We start from the raw sequence: 23,008 nt of genomic DNA, 5'->3' as shown, positions 1-23,008 counted from the left end.
TGCAATCTCAAAAACAACAGAATGATCTCTGTTTATTTCTAGAACTAACACCCAAAAAAGAAGTCCTTTTCATCAGAGGGGACCAGAATGCAGAAGTAGGAAGTCAAGAAATACCTGGAATAACAGGCAAATTTGGCCTTGGAGTACAGAATGAAGCAGGGCAAAGGCTAATAGAGTTTTGCCAAGAGAACACACTGGTTATAGCAAACACTCTCTTCCAACAACACAAGAGAAGACTTGACACATGGACATCACCAGATGGTCAACACCAAAATCAGACTGATTATATTCTTTGCAGCCAAAGATGGAGAAGCTCTATACAGTCAGCAAAAACAAGACCTGGAGCTGACTGTGGCTCAGATCATGAACTCCTTATTGTCACATTCAGACTTAAATTGAAAAAAGTGAGGAAAAACACTATACCATTCAGCTATGACCCAAATCAAATCCCTTAGGATTATACCGTGGAAGTGACAAACAGATTCAAGGGATTAGATCTGATAGAGAGAGTGCCTGAAGAACTATGGATGGGGGTTTGGATCAAGACCATCCCCAAGAAAAAGAAATGCAAAAAGGCAAAATGGTTGTCTGAGGAAGCCTTACAAATAGCTGTGAAAAGAAGAGAAGCAAAAGGCAAAGGAGGAAAAGAAAGATATACCCATCTGAATACAGATTTTCAAAGAATAACAAGGAGAGATAAGACAGTCTTCCTCAGTCATCAATGCAAAGAAATAGAGGAGAACAACAGAATGGGAAAGACTAGTGATCTCTTCAAAAAAACTTCAAGATAGCAAGGGAATATTTCATGCGAAGATGGGCACAATGAAGTACAGAAATGGCATGGACCTAACAGAAGCAGAAGATATTAAGAAGAGATGGCTAGAATACACAGAATAACTATACGAAAAAGATCTTCATAACCCAGATAATCACGATGGTGTGAGCACTCATCTAGAGCCAGACGTCCTGGAATGCAAAGACAAGTGGGCCTTAGGAAGCATCACAACAAACAAAGCTAGTGGAGGCAATGGAATTCCAGTTGAGCTATTTCAAATCCGAAAAGATGATGCTGTGAAAGTGCTGCATTCATTATGCCAGCAAATTTGGAAAACTCAACAGTGGCCATGGGATAGGAAGATGTTAGTTTTCATTTCAATCCCAAAGAAGGGCAATGCCAAAGAATGCTCAAACTACCGCACGATTGCACTCATCTCACACGCTAGCAAAATAATGCTTAAAATTCTCTAAGCCAGGCTTCAACAGTACTTGAACTATGAACTTCCAGATGTTCCAGCTGGATTTAGAAAAGGTAGAGGAACCAGAGACCAAATTGCCAACATCCATTGGATCATATCTGAAGCAAGCGAGTTCCAGAGGAAACATCTATTTCTGCTTTATTGCCTATGCCAAAGCCTTTGACTGTTTGGATCACAATAATCTATGGAAAATTCTAAAAACGATGGGAATATCAGACCACTTGGCCTGCCTCTTGAGAAATCTATATGCAGGTCAAGAAGCAACAGTTAGAACTGGACATGAACAACAGACTGGTCCCAAATAGGAAAAGGAGTACGTCAAGGCTATATATTGTCATCCTGCTTATTTAACTTATATGAAGAGTACGTCATGAGAAACGCTGGGCTGGATGAAGCACAAGCTGGAATCAAGATTGCCAGGAGAAATATCAATAACCTGAGATATGCAGATAACACCATGCTTATGGAAGAATGTGAAGAACTAAAGAGCCTGTTGATGAAGGTGAAAGAGGAGAGTGAAAAAGTGGGCTACAAGCTCAACATTGAGAAAACTAAGATCATGGCATCCAGTCCCATCACTTCATGATAAATAGATGGGGAAACAGTGGGGACAGTGGCTGACTTTATTCTTTTGGGCTCCCAAATCACTGCAGATGGTGACTGCAGCCATGAAATTAAAAGACGCTTACTCCTTGGAAGGAAAGTTATGACCAGTCTAGACAGCATATTAAAAAGTAGAGACGTTACTTTGCTGAAATTGGTCCATCTAGTCAAAGCTATGGTTTTTCTTTCTTTCTTTTTTTTTTTTTAAATAAATTTATTTATTTTAGTTGGGGGCTAATTACTTTACAATATTGTAGTAGTTTTTGCCATACATTGACATGAATCAGCCATGGGTTTACATGTGTTCCCCTTCCTGGACCCCCGTCACACCTCCCTCCCCATCCCATCCCTCTGGGTCATCTCATTGCCCCAGCCCTGAGCATTTGTCTCATGCATCGAACATGGAATGGTGTTCTGTTTCACATATGATAATATACATGTTTCAGTGCTATTCTCCCAGAATGTCCCACCCTCACCTTCTCCCTCAGAGTCCATAAGACTATTCTATGCATCTATGTCTCTTATTTTGTCTCGCATATAGGGTTATCATTACCATCTTTCAAATTCCATATATATGCATTAGTATACTGTATTGGTGTTTTTCTTTCTGGCTTACTTCACTCTGTATAATGGGCTCCAGTTTCATCCATCTCAATAGAACCGATTCAAATGTATTTTTTTCATGGCTGAGTAATATTCCATTGTGTATATGTACCACTGCTTCCTCATCCATTCGTCTGCTGATGGACATCTAGGTTGCTTCCATGTCCTGGCTATTGTAAACAGTGCTGCGATGAACATTGGGGTACATGCGTCTCTTTCAATTCTGGTTTCCTTGGTGTGTAGCCCAGCAGTGAGATTGCTGGGTCATATGGCAGTTCTATTCCCAGTTTTTTAAGGAATCTCCACACTGTTCTCCATAGTGGCTGTACTAGTTTGCATTCCCACCAACAGTGTAAGAGGGTTCCCTTTTCTCCACATCCTCTCCAGCATTTATTGCTTGTAGACTTTTGGATAGCAGCCATTCTGACTGGTGTGAAATGGTACCTCATTGTCGTTTTGATTTGCATTTCTCTAATAATGAGTGATGTTGAGCATCTTTTCATGTGTTTGTTAGCCATCTGTATGTCTTCTTTGGAGAAATGTCTGTTTAGTTCTTTGGCCCATTTTTTTGATTGGTCGTTTATTTTTCTGGAATTCAGCTGCAAGAGTTGCTTGTATATTTTTGAGATTAATTGTTTGTCTGTTGCTTCATTTGCTACTATTTTCTCCCATTCTAAAGGCTGTCTTTTCACCTTGCTTATAGTTTCCTTTGTTGTGCAAAAGCTTTTAATTTTAATTAGGTCCCATTTGTTTATTTTTGCTTTTATTTCCAATATTCTGGGAAGTGGGTCATGGAGGATCCTGCTGTGATTTATGTCGGAGAGTGTTTTGCCTATGTTTTCCTCTAGGAGTTTTATAGTTTCTGGTCTTACATTTAGATCTTTAATCCATTTTGAGTTTATTTTTGTGTATGGTGTTATGAAGTGTTCTAGTTTCATTCTTTTACAAGTGGATGACCAGTTTTCCCAGCACCACTTATTAAAGAGATTGTCTTTTCTCCATTGTATATTCTTGCCTCCTTTGTCAAATATAAGATGTCCATAGGTGTGTGCATTTATCTCTGGGATTTCTATTTTGTTCCATTGATCTATATTTCTGTCTTTGTGCCAGTACCATACTATCTTGATGACTGTGGCTTTGGAGTAGAGCCTGAGGTCAGGCAGGTTGATTCCTCCAGTTCCATTCTTCTTTCTCAAGATTACTTTGGCTATTTGAGGTTTCTTATATTTCCATACAAATTGTGAAATTATTTGTTCTGGTTCTGTGAAAAATACCATTGGTAGCTTGATAGGGATTGCATTGAATCCATAGATTGCTTTGGGTAGTATACTAATTTTCACTGTATTAATTCTTCCAATCCATGAACACGGTAAATTTCTCCATCTGTTTGTGTCCTCTTTGACTTCTTTCATCAGTGTTTTATAGTTTTCTATATATAAGTGTTTCATTTCTTTAGGTAGATATATTCCTAAGTATTTTATTCTTTTTGTTGCAATGGAGAATGGTATTGTTTTCTTAATTTCTCTTTCTGTTTTCTCATTATTGAAGTACAGGAATGCAAGGGATTTCTGTGTGTTAATTTTATATCCTGCAACTTTACTATATTCATTGATTAGTTCTAGTAATTTTCTAGTAGAGTCTTTAGGGTTTTCTACGTAGAGAATCATGTCGTCTGCAAACAGTGAGAGTTTTACTTCTTCTTTTCCTATCTGGATTCCTTTTATTTCTTTTTCAGCTCTGATTGCTGTGGCCAAAACTTCCAAAACTATGTTGAATAGTAGTGGTGAAAGTGGGCATCCTTGCCTTGTTCCTGACTTTAGGGGAAATGCTTTCAATTTTTCACCCTTGAGGATAATGTTTGCTGTGGGGTTGTCATATATAGCTTTTATTATGTTTAGGTATGTTCCTTCTATTCCTGCTTTCTGGAGGGTTTTTATCATAAATGGATGTTGAATTTTGTCAAAGGCTTTTTCTGCATCTATTGAGATAATCATATGGTTTTTATCTTTCAATTTGTTAATGTGATGCATTACATTCATTGATTTGCGGATGTTAAAGAAACCTTGCATTCCTGGGATAAAGCCCACTTGGTCATGATGTATGATCTTTTTAATATGATGTTGGATTCTGTTTGCTAGAATTTTATTAAGGATTTTTGCATCTATGTTCATCAGTGATATTGGCCTGTAGTTTTCTTTTTTTGTGGCATCTTTTTCTGGTTTTGGAATTAGGGTGATGATGGCCTCATAGAATGAGCTTGGAAGTTTACCATCTTCTGCAATTTTCTGGACGAGTTTGAGTAGGATAGGTATTAGCTCTTCTCTAAATTTTTGGTAGAATTCCGCTGTGAAGCCGTCTGGTCCTGGGCTTTTGTTTGCTGGAAGAATTCTGTTTACAGTTTCGATTTCCGTGCTTGTGATGGGTCTGTTGAGATTTTCTGTTGGTAGTAGTCTCTTATGATTCTTTGTATTTCTGTGGAGTCTGTTGTGATCTCTCCATTTTCATTTCTAATTTTGTTGATGTGATTCTTCTCCCTTTGTTTCTTGATGAGTCTGGCTAATGGCTTGTCAATTTTGTTTATCTTCTCGAAAAACCATCTTTTAGTTTTGTTGATTTTTGCTATGGTCTCTTTTGTTTCTTTTGCATTTATTTCTACCATAATTTTTAAGATTTCTTTCCTTTTACTGACCCTGGGGTTCTTAATTTCTTCCTTCTCTAGTTGCTTTAGGTGTAGAGTTAGTTTATTTATTTGATTTTTTTCTTGTTTCTTGAGGTACGCCTGTATTGCTATGAACCTTCCCTTTAGCATTGTTTTTCAGTGTCTCATAGGTTTTGGGTTGTTGTGTTGTCATTTTCATTTGTTTCTATGCATAATTTGATTTCTTTTTTGATTTCTTCTGTGATTTGTTGGTTATTCAGAAGCGTGTTGTTTAGCCTCCATATGTTGGAATTTTTAATAGTTTTTTTTCCTGTAATTGAGGTCTAATCTTACTGCATTGTGGTCAGAGAAGATGGCTGGGATGATTTCAATTTTTTGGAATTTACCAAGGCTAGATTTATGGCCCAGGATGTGATCTATCCTGGAGAAAGTTCCGTGTGCACTTGAAAAAAAGGTGAAATTGGTTGTTTTGGGGAGGAAAGTCCTGTAAATATCAATTAAATCTAATTTGTCTATTGTATCATTTAAAGTTTGTGTTTCCTTGTTAATTTTATGTTTAGTTGATCTATCCATAGGTGTGAGTGGAGTATTAAAGTCTCCCACTATTATTGTGTTATTGTTAATTTCCCCTTTCATACTTGTTAGTATTTGCCTTATATATTGTGGTGCTCCTATGTTGGGTGCATATATGTTTATAATTGTTACATCTTCTTCTGGGATTGATCCTTTGATCATTATGTAGTGTCCTTCTTTGTCCCTTTTCACAGCCTTTATTTTATTTTATTTTTTTTTATTTTTTTATTTTTTTATAAATTTATTTATTTTAGTTGGGGGCCAATCACTTCACAACATTGCAATAGTTTTTGCCATACATTGACATGAATCAGCCATGGGTTTACATGTGTTCCCCCTCCTGGACCCCCCACCCACCGCCCTCCCCATCCCATCCTTCTGGATCATCCCATTGCCCCGGCCCTGAGCCCTTGTCTCATGCATCGAACATGGAATGGTGTTCTGTTTCACATATGATAATATACATGTTTCAATGCTATTCTCCCAGAACGTCCCACCCTCACCTTCTCCCTCAGAGTCCATAAAATTGTTCCATGCATCTGTGTCTCTTATTCTGTCTCGCATATAGGGTTATCATTACCATCTTTCAAATTCCATATATATGCATTAGTATACTGTATTGGTGTTTTTCTTTCTGGCTTACTTCACTCTGTATAATGGGCTCCAGTTTCATCCATCTCAGTAGAACCGATTCAAATGTATTTTTTTTAATGGCTGAGTAATATTCCATTGTGTATATGTACCACTGCTTCCTCATCCATTCGTCTGCTGATGGACATCTAGGTTGCTTCCATGTCCTGGCTATTGTAAACAGTGCTGCGATGAACATTGGGGTACACGCGTCTCTTTCAATTCTGGTTTCCTCGGTGTATATGCCCAGCAGTGGGATTGCTGGGTCATATGGCAGTTCTATTCCCAGTTTTTTAAGGAATCTCCACACTGTTCTCCATAGTGGCTGTACTAGTTTGCATCCCCACCAACAGTGTAAGAGGGTTCCCTTTTCTCCACACCCTCTCCAGCATTTATTGCTTGTAGACTTTTGGATAGCAGCCATTCTGACTGGTGTGAAATGATACCTCATTGTGGTTTTGATTTGCATTTCTCTAATAATGAGTGATGTTGAGCATCTTTTCATGTGTTTGTTAGCCATCTGTATGTCTTCTTTGGAGAAATGTCTGTTTAGTTCTTTGGCCCATTTTTTGATTGGGTCGTTTATTTTTCAGGAATTCAGCTGCAGAAGTTGCTTGTATATTTTTGATATTAATTGTTTGTCTGTTGCTTCATTTGCTATTATTTTCTCCCATTCTGAAGGCTGTCTTTTCACCTTGTTTATAGTTTCCTTTGTTGTGCAAAAGCTTTTAATTTTAATTAGGTCCCATTTTTTTATTTTTGCTTTTATTTCCAATATTCTAGGAGGTGGGTCATGGAGGATCCTGCTGTGATTTATGTCGGAGAGTGTTTTGCCTATGTTTTCCTCTAGGAGTTTTATTGTTTCTGGTCTTACATTTAGATCTTTAATCCATTTTGAGTTTATTTTTGTGTACGGTGTTAGGAAATGTTCTAGTTTCATTCTTTTACAAGTGGTTGACCAGTTTTCCCAGCACCACTTGTTAAAGAGATTGTCTTTTCTCCATTGAATATTCTTGCCTCCTTTGTCGAAGATAAGGTGTCCATAGGTGCGTGGGTTTATCTCTGGGCTTTCTATTTTGTTCCATTGATCTATATTTCTATCTTTGTGCCAGTACCATACTGTCTTGATGACTGTGGCTTTGTAGTAGAGCCTGAAGTCAGGCAGGTTGATTCCTCCAGTTCCATTCTTCTTCCTCAAGATTGCTTTGGCTATTCGAGGTTTCTTATATTTCCATACAAATTGTGAGATGATTTGTTCTAGTTCTGTGAAAAATACCATTGGTAGCTTGATAGGGATTGCATTGAATCTATAGATTGCTTTGGGTAGTATACTCATTTTCACTATATTAATTCTTCCAATCCATGAACACGGTATATTTCTCCATCTGTTTGTGTCCTCTTTGATTTCTTTCATCAGTGTTTTATAGTTTTCTATATATAAGTCTTTTGTTTCTTTAGGTAGATATATTCCTAAGTATTTTATTCTTTTTGATGCAATGGTGAATGGTATTGTTTCCTTAATTTCTCTTTCTGTTTTCTCATTATTGGAGTATAGGAATGCAAGGGATTTCTGTGTGTTAATTTTATATCCTGCAACTTTACTATATTCATTGATCAACTCTAGTAATTTTCTAGTAGAGTCTTTAGGGTTTTCTACGTAGAGAATCATGTCGTCTGCAAACAGTGAGAGTTTTACTTCTTCTTTTCCTATCTGGATTCCTTTTATTTCTTTTTCAGCTCTGATTGCTGTGGCCAAAACTTCCAAAACTATGTTGAATAGTAGTGGTGAAAGTGGGCATCCTTGCCTTGTTCCTGACTTTAGGGGAAATGCTTTCAATTTTTCACCCTTGAGGATAATGTTTGCTGTGGGTTTGTCATATATAGCTTTTATTATGTTGAGATATGTTCCTTCTATTCCTGCTTTCTGGAGGGTTTTAATCATAAATGGATGCTGAATTTTGTCAAAGGCTTTTTCTGCATCTATTGAGATAACCATATGGTTTTTTTCTTTCAATTTGTTAATGTGGTGTATTACATTGATTGATTTGCGGATGTTAAAAAAACCTTGCATTCCTGGGATAAAGCCCACTTGGTCATGATGTATGATCTTTTTAATATGATGTTGGATTCTGTTTGCTAGAATTTTATTAAGGATTTTTGTATCTATGTTCATCAGTGATATTGGCCTGTAGTTTTCCTTTTTTGTGACATCTTTGTCTGGTTTTGGAATTAGGGTGATGGTGGCCTCATAGAATGAGTTTGGAAGTTTACCATCTTCTGCAATTTTCTGGAAGAGTTTGAGTAGGATAGATGTTAGCTCTTCTCTAAATTTTTGGTAGAATTCCGCTGTGAAGCCGTCTCGTCCTGGGCTTTTGTTTGCTGGAAGATTTCTGATTACAGTTTCGATTTCCGTGCTTGTGATGGGTCTGTTAAGATCTTCTATTTCTTCATGGTTCAGTTTTGGAAAGTTATACTTTTCTAAGAATTTGTCCATTTCTTCCAAGTTGTCCATTTTATTGGCATATAGCTGTTGGTAGTAGTCTCTTATGATCCTTTGTATTTCTGTGGAGTCTGTTGTGATCTCTCCATTTTCATTTCTAATTTTGTTGATCTGATTCTTCTCCCTTTGTTTCTTGATGAGTCTGGCTAATGGCTTGTCAATTTTGTTTATCTTCTCGAAAAACCAGCTTTTAGTTTTGTTGATTTTTGCTATGGTCTCTTTTGTTTCTTTTGCATTTATTTCTGCCCTAATTTTTAAGATTTCTTTCCTTCTACTGACCCTGGGGTTTTTCATTTCTTCCTTCTCTAGTTGCTTTAGGTGTAGAGTTAGTTGATTTATTTGATTTTTTTCTTGTTTCTTGAGGTACGCCTGTATTGCTATGAACCTTCCCCTTAGTATTGCTTTTACAGTGTCCCATAGGTTTTGGGTTGTTGTGCTTTCATTTTCATTCGTTTCTATGCATAATTTGATTTCTTTTTTGATTTCTTCTGTGATTTGTTGGTTATTCAGAAGCGTGTTGTTTAGCCTCCATATGTTGGAACTTTTAATAGTTTTTTTCCTGTAATTGAGGTCTAATCTTACTGCATTGTGGTCAGAGAAGATGGCTGGGATGATTTCAATTTTTTTGAATTTACCAAGGCTAGATTTATGGCCCAGGATGTGATCTATCCTGGAGAAAGTTCCATGTGCACTTGAGAAAAAGGTAAAATTGATTGTTTTGGGGTGGAAACTCCTGTAAATATCAATTAAATCTAATTTGTCTATTGTATCATTTAAAGTTTGTGTTTCCTTGTTAATTTTCTGTTTAGTTGATCTATCCATATGCGTGAGTGGAGTATTAAAGTCTCCCACTATTATTGTGTTATTGTTAATTTCCCCTTTCATACTTGTTAGTATTTGCCTTATATATTGTGGTGCTCCTATGTTGGGTGCATATATATTTATGATTGTTACGTCTTCTTCTTGAATTGATCCTTTGATCTTTATGTAGTGTCCTTCTTTGTCCCTTTTCACATCCTTTATTTTAAAGTCTATTTTATCTGAAATGAGTATTGCGACTCCTGCTTTCTTTTGGTCTCCGTTTGCATGGAATATGTTTTTCCATCCTTTCACTTTCAGCCTGTGTGTGTCTCTAGTTTTGAGGTGGGTCTCTTGTAGACAGCATATATAGGGGTCTTGTTTTTGTATCCATTCAGCAACCCTTTGTCTTTTGGTTGGGGCATTCAACCCATTTACATTTAAGGTAATTATTGATAAGTATGATCCCGTTGCCATTTACTTTGTTGTTTTGAGTTCGTGTTGAAACATCCTTTCTGTGTTTCCTGTTTAGAGAAGATCCTTTAGCATTTGCTGGAGAGCTGGTTTGGTGGTGCTGAATTCCCTCAGCTCTTGCTTGTCTGTAAAGCTTTTGAATTCTCCTTCATATCTGAATGAAATCCTTGCTGGGTACAGTAATCTGGGTTGTAGATTATTCTCTTTCATTACTTTAAGTATGTCCTGCCATTCCCTTCTAGCCTGAAGGGTTTCTATTGAAAGATCAGCTGTTATCCTTATGGGGATCCCCTTGTGTGTTATTTGTTGTTTTTCCCTTGCTGCTTTTAATATTTGTTCTTTGTGTTTGATCTTTGTTAATTTGATTAATATGTGTCTTGGGGTGTTTCGCCTTGGGTTTATCCTGTTTGGAACTCTCTGGGTTTCTTGGACTTCTGTGACTATTTCTTTCCTCAATTTAGGGAAATTCTCAACTATTATCTCCTCGAGTATTTTTTCATGGCCTTTCCTTTTATCTTCTTCTTCTGGGACTCCTATGATTCGAATGTTGGGGCGTTTCATATTGTCCCAGAGGTCCCGGAGGTTTTCCTCATTTCTTTTGATTCTTTTTTCTTTTTTCCTCTCTGCTTCGTTTATTTCCATCATTCTATCTTCTACCTCACTTATCCTATCTTCTGCCTCCGTTATTCTACTGTTGGTTCCCTCCAGAGTGTCTTTTATCTCCTTTATTTCATTATTCATTCTATATTGATTCCTTTTTATTTCTTCTAAGTCCTTGATAAACATTTCTTGCATCTTCTCAATCTTTGTCTCCAGGCTATTTATCTGTAACTCCATTTTGCTTTCAAGATTTTGGATCATTTTTATTATCCTTATTCTAAATTCTTTTTCAGATAGATTCCCTATCTCCTCCTCTTTTGTTTGGCTTTGTGGGCATTTCTCAATGTCCTTTACTTGCTGAGTATTTCTCTGTCTTTTCATCTTGTTTAGATTGCTGTGTTAGGCGTGGCCCTTCTGTATTCTGGTAGTATGAAGTTCCTCTTTGTTGTGGAGGTTCCTCACTGCGGTTGGGGTTGGACAGGTGGCTTGTCAAGGCTTCCTGGTTGGGGGAGCTTGTGTCGGTGTTCTGGTGGGTGGAGCTGGATTTCTGCTCTCTAGAGTGTAATGGAGTGACCAGTATTAATTTTTGAGATGTCTATGGATTTGGTGTGCCTCTGGGCAGCCTGTATATTGATGCTCAGTTCTATCTTCCTGCGTTGCTGGAGAATTTGCGTGGTATGTCTTGCTCTGGAACTTATTGTCTCTTGGGTGGAGCTTGGTTTCAGTGAATTTATGGAGGCTATTGGATGGTCTCTTATTAATTAATGTTTCCCCTGGCTTTCAGTCTTATTCTTGCAGTAGCCTCAAGACTTCTCCTTCCATACAGCCTCAATAATAAAACTTTTAGGTTAATGGTGAAAAGATTCTCCGCAGTGAGGGATACCCAGAAAGGTTCACTGAGTTACATGGAGAGATGAGGTGGGGGGGGGTGGGTTGAGGTGACCAGGAGGGGAAGAGGGGAATTCAAATGTGGAGAGAGCAATCTAGCCAGTAAGCACTTCCCTCTGTGCTTTCCACAGTTTGGAACCCTCAGAGTGATTCACAGAGATACATAGAGAGGGGGGAGGAAGGTAACAGAGGTGAGCATGAGTAGAAAGGGAGGAATCAAGAGGGGAGAGAGAGATCTGGGCAGTATCCTGTTCCTGAAGTGTTCTCCGGTACCCAGAACACCCTCAGAGATTCACAGAATTGGGTTGAGAAGAGAAGGAGGAGGGTGGGAGATAGAGGTTCCCTGAGGGAGAAGAAAGAGCATCAATAGGGGGAGAGAGTGATCAGGCCAGTGATCACACTCCTGAGTAAAAGTGGGTCCTAAAGATTGGGTTCTTAAATGTACAAAGTTGATATCAAATATGTAAAACAAAGATTAAAAATCTAGAGTAGAGGTTAGACTCTTATAAGACTTACAATCTAAAAAAAAAAAAAAAGAAAAAAGGAAACAGTGTAAAAAGAAAAAAAACAGTAAAACAGTAAAAAAAGAAACAGTAAAAAAATGTAGAACAGGAAAAAAACATTAAAAAAAGAAAACACAAAAGGTATAAGATATATGTATGTAGTTTGCTTCAAAAATAGGGTTTTTTTTTTTTTGCAAGTTAATAGTGGGTTATGAAAATGAAAGTTAAAGGTGTAATAGAGGACTTGAAGAAAAAGGAAAGAAGAGAAAAAAAAAATTTTTTTTTAATTAATTAAAAAAAAAAAATCAAAAAAAAAAAATAGTAAAAAATATATATATCCCGGACTTTCTCTGGAGCTGTTGTGAGCAGTGTGGGATCTGCTCAGTTTTAGATAGATCCTTATTCCTGCTTATACTTTTCAAGATCTATAGGTCCTTTTCAATGCAGTCGGTATTAACTACAGGGATCTTAATCTGTTGGCCTGTCCCTTCCAAAGCGCTTCCCTCTGTTTATTTGGCTTCTGTTTGGAGATCTCTTCAGTATCTAATTTCTGCCCTGCAACAAAGCGGTGGAGGTGATCTCTTTAGGTTCGCTTGTTCAATCGTGCTGTGGGGAGGAAGGAACACTGCAATTCTGGCGTGCGTGTGGTAAGCTCGCAGTGTCTCGGCCGCACTGGGTTCGCCCCCGCTCACGGCGTGTGTGCTTTCCCCGTCTACCCTGCTCAGGCTTCAGGTTACTCGGCCGGGGAGCGGGCCCTGAGCTGCGTGCACTTCCCAGGTCTAAGCCGCTCAGGTTCAGGCTCCCGGTTACTCCACAAAAGCGCAGACTCGGTTTCGCCCGCGGCTTGTGCCGTTCCCGGTCGGAGCTGCCCCGGCGGCCAGGAGTTTGGCGAGCGCGGTCTCCCCTGTTGGGGCAGTGCGGCTTATCACCTCCCTGGTCCCCGCCTCGGTTTACGGGCGCGCCCGGCTCCGGTGTGCTTTGTGTCGGTTCTGGGGAGCTGGTCTCTGGCTGCGACCCTCCCGGCGGCTGTCGACCCTCCGGGATCTCAGGCAGTCTTTGCTTAGAAACTGGGAGCCTGTTTGCAGTTTGGTAGGGGGTGCCCTCTCTGGAGCCGAGTTTGCCCCTTTCCGGCTCTGGCGGGCCCCACCTGCCCGCTGTGTCCGGCGGGGGATGGGGCGGTCCGCAGCCGGCTAGCTCTCCTCTGGTATCGCTCAGTCCTTTGTTCTGTGAGCGGGCCGGCAGTGCCTTAGAGTTGGGCTTTTTCGCGGGATAGTTCTTTCTCTCTCGCTGTCCCACAGTTTAGGTTACTATCTCACGTTAGCTCCCTCAGATTGCCCTTGGGGCACTCGGGCCCGGTCCTTACCCTAGGCAATGCCGCCCGCTCCTCTCCGTTCAGCCCCCACTTGCTGGTGGCGGATGATGCGAGCGTCTGGGGTTCTTTGCTGGGAGTTGCTTTAGGCACGTAATCTGTGGATTTTATTTATTTTTTCCTCCCAGTTACATTGCCCTCCGAGATAAAAAATCCTCCCCCACACCCGCCGGTGAGAGGGTTTCCTGGTGCTTGGAAATTCCTCCTCTTTTACGACTCCCTCCCCGGGATGGGTCTCCGTCCCTAACTCTTTTGTCTCTCTTTTTATCTTTTATAATTTCTCCTACCTCTTTTGAAGATAATGCGCAGTTTTTGTGGAAGCCTGAAGTCCTCAGCCAGCCTTCAGAAGTAGTTTTGTGAAGTTTGGTCAGCGTTTAGATGTTCTTTCGATACATTTGTGGAGGAGAGAGTGGTCTCCCCATCCTATTCCTCCGCCATCTTATCCCCCATCCTCCAGCCTTTATTTTAAAGTCTATTTTATCTGAAATGAGTATTGCGACTCCTGCTTTCTTTTGGTCTCCGTTTGCATGAAATATGTTTTTCCATCCCTTCACTTTCAGTCTGTATGTGTCCCTAGTTTTGAGGTGGGTCTCTTGTAGACAGCATATATAGGGGTCTTGTTTTTGTATCCATTCAGCCAGGCTTTGTCTTTTGGTTGGGGCATTCAACCCATTTACATTTAAGGTAATTATGGATAAGTATGATCCCGTTGCCATTTACTTTGTTGTTTTGAGTTCGTGTTGAAACATCCTTTCTGTGTTTCCTGTTTAGAGAAGATCCTTTAGCATTTGTTGGAGAGCTGGTTTGGTGGTGCTGAATTCCCTCAGCTCTTGCTTGTCTGTAAAGCTTTTGAATTCTCCTTCATATCTGAATGAGATCCTTGTTGGGTACCGTAATCTGGGTTGTAGATTATTCTCTTTCATTACTTTAAGTATGTCCTGCCATTCCCTTCTAGCCTGAAGAGTTTCTATTGAAAGATCAGCTGTTATCCTTATGGGGATCCCCTTGTGTGTTATTTGTTGTTTTTCCCTTGCTGCTTTTAATATTTGTTCTTTGTGTTTGATCTTTGTTAATTTGATTAATATGTGTCTTGGGGTGTTTCGCCTTGGGTTTATCCTGTTTGGGACTCTCTGGGTTTCTTGGACTTCTGTGACTATTTCCTTTCTCTTTTAGGGAAATTTTTTACTATTATCTCCTCGAGTATTTTTTCATGGAAAGCTATGGCTCTTCCAGTCATCATGTATGGATGTGAGATTTGGTGTATAAAGAAAGCTGAGTGCCGAAGAATTGATGCTTTTGAACTGTGGTGTTGGAGAAGAATCTTGACAATCCCTTGGACTGCAAGGAGATCCAACCAGTCCATCCTAAAGGAGATCAGTCCTGGGTGTTCATTGGAAGGACTGATGTTGAAGCTGAAACTCCAATACTTTGGCTACCTGATGCAAGAGCTCACTCACTTGAAAAGGCCCTGATGTTGGGAAAGATTGAGGGCAGAAGGAGAAAGGGACGACAGAGGATAAGATTGTTGGATGGTATCACTGACTCAATGTACATGGGTTTGGGTAAACTCCAGGAGTTGGTGATGGACAGGGAGGCCTGGCATGCTGTGGTCCATGGAGTCTCAAAGAGTCAGACACGACTGAGTGACTGAACTGAAGTGAAATTGATTCAAGTTTTTTTTTTTTTCTTTTTTGCGCTGTCATTTATCACTTATTGATATTTTTTCCAGCTATCAAAATTTTATTCACAATTCTTGTTTTCCATATATTTAGGTTTTTATATTTAGGTTTTTATGCCTTTGAACAATACTTTTATACTTGTGAATTTTGGACCCAGCAGTTTATGGAGGGAGCAAGAGTGATAGCATGGTTTTTAATCCATGATCTTTACCCAGACATTTAAGATGTTTTCCTATGAGACATAGTTAAAGCTTTTCAGGAAAAAATATCCTTTTTACTTATTCTGAGAGCATTATACTATGCTATCCTTCTGTGTTTTAGGAAGAAAAATAAACTAGAGTAACAATTCTCCATGTGTATGGCAAACAAAAACTCCTTTGGGAGATTTAGTTGCAAAAGAGTTAGAGAAAACTTAGCAACTAAACAACAACAACAGGGAGGTTTAAAAAAAGAGTAGAATTTTACACCCTGTTTCTGTAGTTTCTGATTTAGTAGGTCTGAGATAGGCCCCTGAGTTATTTATTTTTACACAATAATCCCAGAATAATTCTGATGCTGCTATTTTACAAATTCCGCTTGAGATGTAATGAACTATGGCTAGACTTTTTAACAAAAATACATGAAAACCATATCTGTATGCCTGTGAAGTTTACTAATAATTGAAATTATATTACTGAGATTAATTTATGTATGTATAATAAATATATTTATGAATGCTTTATACGTATTATACATATTGATATATTTACACATACATGTTTTGAACAACCTACTTTCTGTCAACCTTACTTCCATTTTGTGTTTCAGCGTCTGAGGGAGAACAGCTTAAGCCCAACTCATTGTTCGGTCCTACTCGTTCAGTGCTCGGAGCTGTGGGGCCGCAGACGGTCATTGCTGGCACTGAGGCTTGTCTCCAGTGGGGAGCTGTAGGTGGGCACAGAGGATACCTGCTCTTTCAGACCCGTCTGTGACCTTGGGTGCAGTAGCAGTGAGCTGGGAAGCTGAAAATCCCCCCACGGTCACAGCCTTTCCAGACCGGCCTGCTCTTCCTTTCCGTTTCTTCCAGGTCTCTGTGGAAGCGGCGATCCTTCCCGCTCAGAGGACCTCTCAGGCTTGTTGATAAGAGATCCTTCTGTGCATGCGCAGAACTTTCTTGGCTAGCATCCCTCATGACGTCAGACCCCCAAGTGAGTGCCCCGCCCCACCCGCCATTATTGTCTGGGGATGACGGCCATGTCCACATGGCACTGAGGGGAGTCTGTGTCACAAAGGGCGAGGTGGGCGGGTTCATATAAGAACCTCTGTGAGAAGCTGGTGGTCAGCCCTGGGATCAGTAGCCACCTCTAGCCGTGACTCCAGAATGGTTGCCTGCATCTTGTTAGTGAAGGTTCTAGAAGTGAGGCAGCCAGTAATAGGAGCAGCAAACTTCAGCACAGCTTGCTGGTCGGTATTCCTGAAGGATATATGATACTGGCATCAGCCGGTTTTAAATGGCAACAATGCATAAGCTGCTGGAAGAAGCCTCTTCCGTGTTCTCTTCAGATTTATGAAGTAGATATCCTCACTTTTCCTTTTGTAGATGATTGTTCCATTTGGAAATCAAGGTAAGTGCCACCTCAGTAGCTTCCTGCTGCAAAATCTGAGGACTTCCTGCTCCTTTATTTGCAGGATATCAGGGGCTCAGGACATAGTGAACATTTTCTTTTACGTTATGGCAGGAGTCTGGAACAACGCCTTCTTTCTCCATTCTGGGTAGCATGTAAACGCTTGGCGACATTTATCTTGCTGCTTGGCTGTGGCAATTATTGCTTTTGTTCATCAATAGTCACTTCTCTACTGCTGGAAAAGAGAATTGTATTTATACAGCCCTCTTAGTGTTAAACGTGGCCTTTAGCAAAATAATAATAATGACGTTAATGAGGTTAAAATAAGAGTAAGAGTGTCTATTTCAATTGTTAGTTAATTTTTGTAACACACTAGGAACTGTGAAATTGCTCAAAAGGGTAGATAAATCCTTGTTAGTATTCAACCTGGCGGATGCCATGTGCATGGCAGCTCTAGAAGAGCCAGCATTTTGAATTTTGAGTGTTTGTTTTTTGCCCTTTTTACTTGAAACCATTCATTGGTTTCTGTTTTTGCAACGTTTTACTTTGTATAGCATTTTACTCCTATAGCAGTCGTGGAGTCGCCTTATAAACTACTGTGGTTGCCTTGGATGATGAACGACAATCTCTTTGAGGAGACTTAAAGCCTTTTTACTTCCGTAGTAAATATTAAATACTCTACATATGCTAAGTCAGTCAGTTTCAAACATCCTCAATTCAGTTAAGATCTGTCTAGGTCTGGCTGCTATAACAAAGTACCATAGGCTGAGTGACTTTTGAACAACATCAGTTTGTTTCTCATAGTTCTGAAGGCTCAAAATCCAGCATAAGGGTTCCAGTGTTATTGGATTCTGGTGAGGACCCTCTTTCAGGTTGCAGATTACTAACTTAAATCCTCACATCATAGAAAGAAAGTGAGCTAGCTCTCTGGGCATCTTTTAGTAGAGACACTAATTCCATTCATGAAGACTTCACCCTATAGCCTGATTGCCTTCTAAAGGCCCCCTTCTAAATACTATCATATTGGCATTAGGGTTTCAGCAGATAAATTTTGGGGGACACAAATATCCAGTCCATTGCAAGGTCCATTCAGACATTTTTGCTTGATGAAATAATAAACAGACATGTCACTAGAAGTGAATATGTGCTTTGTTTTCCTAATATAAAAGTAAACATAATCTTTGTACTTTATTCAGTAATTTTAAAAAAATGAGAAATAAGGTGTGATCTTCAATGATGAAAGACAATTGCTCTAGAAATTTACATAGTGATTGAAAACCAGACATTATTATTTGAACTCAGAGTAAATTTTATTAAAGTTTGTCCATATAGAAAAATACTATTTAGTTATACTTGGCAGGAAATGACTTTAAACTTTGTATTACAACAGTTCTTATAACAGCTATACTGTTGTGCCCAAAGAAGCTAGTTTTGTTCGATAATTTTTATTGAGAACTTATTATTTGCTAACACTGCTCTGATGCTCTGCATGTAAAAATTCAGTAATTATTACAATGCTTTGATGTAGGTTGTTATTATCTTAAGTTTTATTATCTTAATTTTAGAAGACAACCTGAAGGACAAGAAAATTAAAGAATTTGTCTCTGATTGCTTAGTTAATAATTGGAAACGAGATTTGTGCCTTGTGTCTTTCTTCAGAACTTAACCATCACACTATGGTTGTTTTTAATTTGTGGCAAATGGCAACATGGATCCATGTGAGATTCAGAGTTTCAATGTGGCTTTTCACACAAAGCCCATCTAATATTTGTTTGCTATGTCCTTATGTTTAAACAGGGCTTTCCAGGTAAAGAATCTGTCTGCCAGTGCAGAATGCGCAAGAGACACAGATGTGATCCCCTAGAGAAGGAAACAGCAACCCACTCCAGTATTCTTCCTTGGAAAATTCCATGGATGGAGGAGCCTGGTGGGCTACAGTCCATGGGGACACAAAGAGTAAGACCCAACTAAGCACACACACATACTGTGTTTAAACAGGGCACATTCATACCCTTTACTAATCAAAAGTCACATAGAAAGAAGAAAAATATATTTTGTCGCCTTTATTTGGGGGTAACTTTAAAACCAGTAGAAATTTTGTTCACCCATAAAGAAAATTGGAAATTATCTAAAATTAGGATGCAACAGTTAGGTATCAGTATAGCCCATATTAACCTATTTTCAAAGTTATAAATATTTCAAGAGAGGAAAATGATATTCTCAAGGACACTATGCTCTGTATTCTGTGTGTGTTGCTACATATGCTTTTGTTGCTCTTCCTAATATTTCTCAAGCGGTACACTTCTATAAACTGTGAAGCAAACAATACCTATTGTGTAATAGAGAGATGGGCAGTGGTCAAGACTTTATTGTGTTTCACAGTGTATTTTGAGATTAAAGTGGAAAAAGTCCAGATGGCTGATATAATTTGTCTTGGGTGATTTTTCACTTCTTGAATAGACACCACTGACATGTAATATTGAAAGCCAATTTTTAAAGAAAGTTTGGAACAGTCTCTCCCAATGGGAATTGTACCATAGCTAGTTCATTCTCCCAGAGAAAACAAGATGTAATCAGAATGTGTTCTGTTTTACTGTTTTTTTTCATTTGCTTTGGATCCATATAGGCCCGTCCCCCCCAGCTTTACTAAGGTATAATTGACAAATAAAAATTGTATATCTTTAGTATGTATAATGTGATGATTTGATATACATTGTAAAATATTACCACAGTCAATCTAATTAACATAACCATCCCCTCATATAGTTACTATTTTGTGTGTGTGCATATGTTATAACAAAGATTTTCTTTCTTAGCAAATCGTAAGTCTACAAAACAGTATTATCAATTATATTCACTGTGCTGCACAGTAGATCCCCAGAGCCTATTCCTTTTAAAATGGAAAGTTTTTGCACTTTGACCAACATCTTTCCATCTCCCCCTCCCCTGAGTCCCTGGCAACAACCTTTCTACTCTCTGGTTCTATGAATTCAGCTTTTTTAGATTCTATGTGAGATTATATAGTGTACATGTAGTTTTTAAAACTATATACTACTAATTGTGAGGCAACTATATGAAAACAGAAAATGGGCATTAATAACTGAGGGACAAATAATTTTATCTCCTTTACATAATTTTTATCTCCTTTAAACAGCTGTCAAGTGGAACCTAGAATTCACTAGGTTAAAACATTTGTTTCATATAACAACTTGTAGAATTGTGTATATACCTCATATGTTAGTCAATATCGATTTTGAGGCTAATTTGTGTGTGTGTGTGTGTGTATGTGTGTGTGTGTGTGTAATATTTCTGAAACCCTGGCTTCAAAAGGGATGCAGGGTTGTGTAAACATTATTGTCAGTGACAAAAACTCCTTTCAAATAAAGAGTGTCTCTTGTTCTTTTGTGTCCCCAGCATCTAGATTAGTACCTGGCACAGAGCAGGCAACTGATGCACACAATTAATGCATATCTGTAGAGTGAATAAGTTAAACAATAATATTTGTCTCTTTTGGATGGCTTAAGTTTTTTTATTTCCATGCAGGGACCCAATTTTATTCTCCTATATGTTGCAGTGTGTGTTTATGATTCCTCCTGGTCAGTGAAACTATCATAGATCTTAAATTATCTAAATCTGACTTTTTGGGGCAAAGAGTATGTTCTAGAATTATAATAAGATATGGCGTGAAGCGGTATGAGTTGTCAATTGATAGAAATTCTTGAATTCCATAATAGAGTATGTGGCTTAGATTTAATAAGCCATCATCAGCATCTGAGAGAGTGAATTTAAATATTATTTTTAGATTTGCATGCAAAAGGGAGAATTACTCCACAGACTACAGAAGCAAAAAGACAAACAACAATGCCTGTCGGTAGATATATGTTAATTGTTTAACAAAGTAGAAAGGGAACGTATATTTTAATTGTACGTATTTTCCTTGCATTTAACTTAAACCAGGTCTTCTTCAGACCTGCTTTAGAGGATTTTGGATGTAACGGCTTGCTACTTTATTCATTGGTCCCAAGACAAAACAAAAGTACAGTGACAAGTAATAAGAGGTTGGCCCAATGTGGTTGTAGCAGGACTTTGCTGTTTCTTGGGAGTACAGCATAGCCTGAACATAGAGTGATCCCTGGTGGAGCAAGTACTTAATAAGTGGGGTTGAGAGGCCAACAAGAGGAGTACCTCTTGATTTTTTCCATCTTTATAAAATTAAAATGCTGCAAATTCTTACCAATATTGAATAAGAATTAGAATAATATTAAATGAATGCCAGAAAGTCAAGTTGACCCTAGATAGTATAAAGGAGGTAATAATGATCAGTGTCAAATAGAGGATGAAAAGAGAATTTTTTGTCTGCATGCAGATATTCAGTATGTCTGCATTAGATAGTTTGAAGTATTGAGGATTTCTAGAACTCTGCACATGCCATTATTAATTTTCTAGAGCCAAGACATACCAAAAGTCAAGCATAAATTATTTTTGAATTGATTAAATCTGTTTTTTGCATTATTTCCCACTGCTTTCCACTTATATCATGAACTTACTAACCAAAATGTCCTCTCATTGTTGTATTGATTTTATGATACACGTCCATAGAAACAATAAAGCTTCCTGATATGTGAAGACCAATACTTGAGTTAATTATATTTGTTTTAATACATCATTGTTATGCTTAAGAATTAACTCTCACTGTTATGAATATAGATTCTTATTATTTATGTTTGAAATCCAGTTTCACACATTTTCTCTTTGGGTTTCAAAAATATTGACAAATTATCAGCATATATCATTTTGGACTCTGATGATTGAACCACCCTCTTTCTCAGCAGTTAGCAAAATCTAACTTTATGTGATCAGCCAAACTGGCCCTGTTGCTGTCTCTTAACTCTGACTTTTAACAAGTGCCAAAACACTCAGGGAAAATTGCAAATGGGAGAAATATGAGCATTTGTTGAGATTCTCTACTATCTGATTAGAATATTATGTTTCTTGTCCCTTCTGAAGTAGAATTCTCACTTTAAGAAATTTTCTCCATCCAATAATTTTTAAAGGGCTCCAGGAGAATCCCTGGGCAATTAAAACTGAGGACTCTGTTACAAAGTCTTCTTAAAGTCCAGTACTTGCAGAATGTTTGGATAAAGAATAACATGCCAAAATACATATTTTTGGTCATTCAGAACAACAAAATCCACAAAAACTGAAAGAAATTATAGTCAAAGATTTTTATATATGTATTCAACTTTGTAAATGCGGCAATTTATTTGCCTTAGCAAATTAATTTTAAAAACGTAATTTGCTTTCATTCTTTAAACATTCACTCCTGTGAAAGACTTAACACTTTTATGGGCCCAGCTGTCACCAATGCTGAAAATGTTTCTATATTTACATCTCTAGTCCTGGTCATATTGGCATATTCTAGTCCAATCCTTATTACATTATAAGACTATATAATGGAATCTAATGATAATAACCACTGCTGAATATGCAAGAGACTTAAGAGAGGCAGGATTGATCCCTGGGTCAGGAAGGTCCCTTGGAGGAGGGCATGGTAACTCACTCCAGTAAGCTTACCTGGAAAATTCCATGGACAGAGGAGCCTGGAGGGCTGCAGTCCATGGGGTCACAAAGAGTTGGACACAACTGAAGTGGTTTAGTATTCGTGCATGCTATCTATTTACATAGTGTTTTTAACTTTTAAAGCACATTTTTTACCTTAGGTTTGCTTAGTATTAGGATTATGTCTTATAATTGCATGCATGCTAAGTCACTTCAGTTGTGTCTGATGTCTGTGTGGTACCGTAAGAATTAAGACTAGTAAATGGTAGTTAAGGAGAGATGAAATTGAGTCCAGTTTAAGGAATGTATATATTATACATGTTTGTGTCTCTGATGCCTAGAGTTGTATCTGGCAAGTGAGAGTTCACAGGAAATGTTTGTTGTTGTAGATAATCAAAGATGGATATTGAGATGCCTATTAAATAGAGTGAGCTCATTGTCATTGCGTATATCAGGCAGAAACTGTATAAACTTTGGTTGAAAATGTTGAAAGAATTCCTGCATTGGGAGTGATGTTGGACATGTTCCACCTCTTGGTTTGTTTCCATATTTATGTGTTTATAATTCTATAAATTCTTACCCATGTTAAATAGCCCTATATGGCTGTCTCTACACTAAACATAACATTTGCGAGGTAAAAGTTTTCTTTTAATGTGAAAGATTTTCCCTTGACTTTGTTGATTTGAAAGCTTAGACTTTTAATAGACTAA

The 23,008-nt window shown here is 38.3% G+C and overlaps 1 long non-coding RNA gene and 1 pseudogene across 8 annotated transcripts in view; one reads left to right on the top strand and one right to left on the bottom strand.

Moving 5' to 3' along the window:
• The window catches only part of LOC145541849 (uncharacterized), a 36,960-nt gene extending 20,681 nt beyond the window's left edge, over positions 1–16,279 (bottom strand). The window contains exon 1 of the long non-coding RNA XR_014079355.1: positions 15,909–16,279. This is a non-coding gene — a long non-coding RNA (uncharacterized LOC145541849). The remainder of the gene's footprint in view (positions 1–15,908) is intronic.
• A 176-nt stretch (positions 16,280–16,455) lies between these two features.
• LOC145541847 (protein CFDP2 pseudogene) overlaps positions 16,456–23,008 on the top strand; it is a 147,451-nt pseudogene continuing 140,898 nt past the window's right edge. For 6 of the 7 annotated variants that reach the window (XR_014079347.1, XR_014079353.1, XR_014079350.1 and 3 more), the window contains exons 1-2: positions 16,456–16,739; positions 18,537–18,695. The product of XR_014079347.1 is annotated as a protein CFDP2 pseudogene, transcript variant X1 (transcript). The remainder of the gene's footprint in view (positions 16,740–18,536; positions 18,696–23,008) is intronic. The other variant, XR_014079352.1, reaches the window with a different exon arrangement.

Source organism: Giraffa tippelskirchi, chromosome 3 (genome assembly GCF_054371585.1).
Source record: "Giraffa tippelskirchi isolate mGirTip1 chromosome 3, T2T-mGirTip1v1.2.pri, whole genome shotgun sequence".
NCBI lineage: Eukaryota > Metazoa > Chordata > Mammalia > Artiodactyla > Giraffidae > Giraffa > Giraffa tippelskirchi.
The sequence above is the reverse complement of the archived record's forward strand: the minus strand, read 5'-3'. Positions and strand labels throughout refer to the sequence as shown.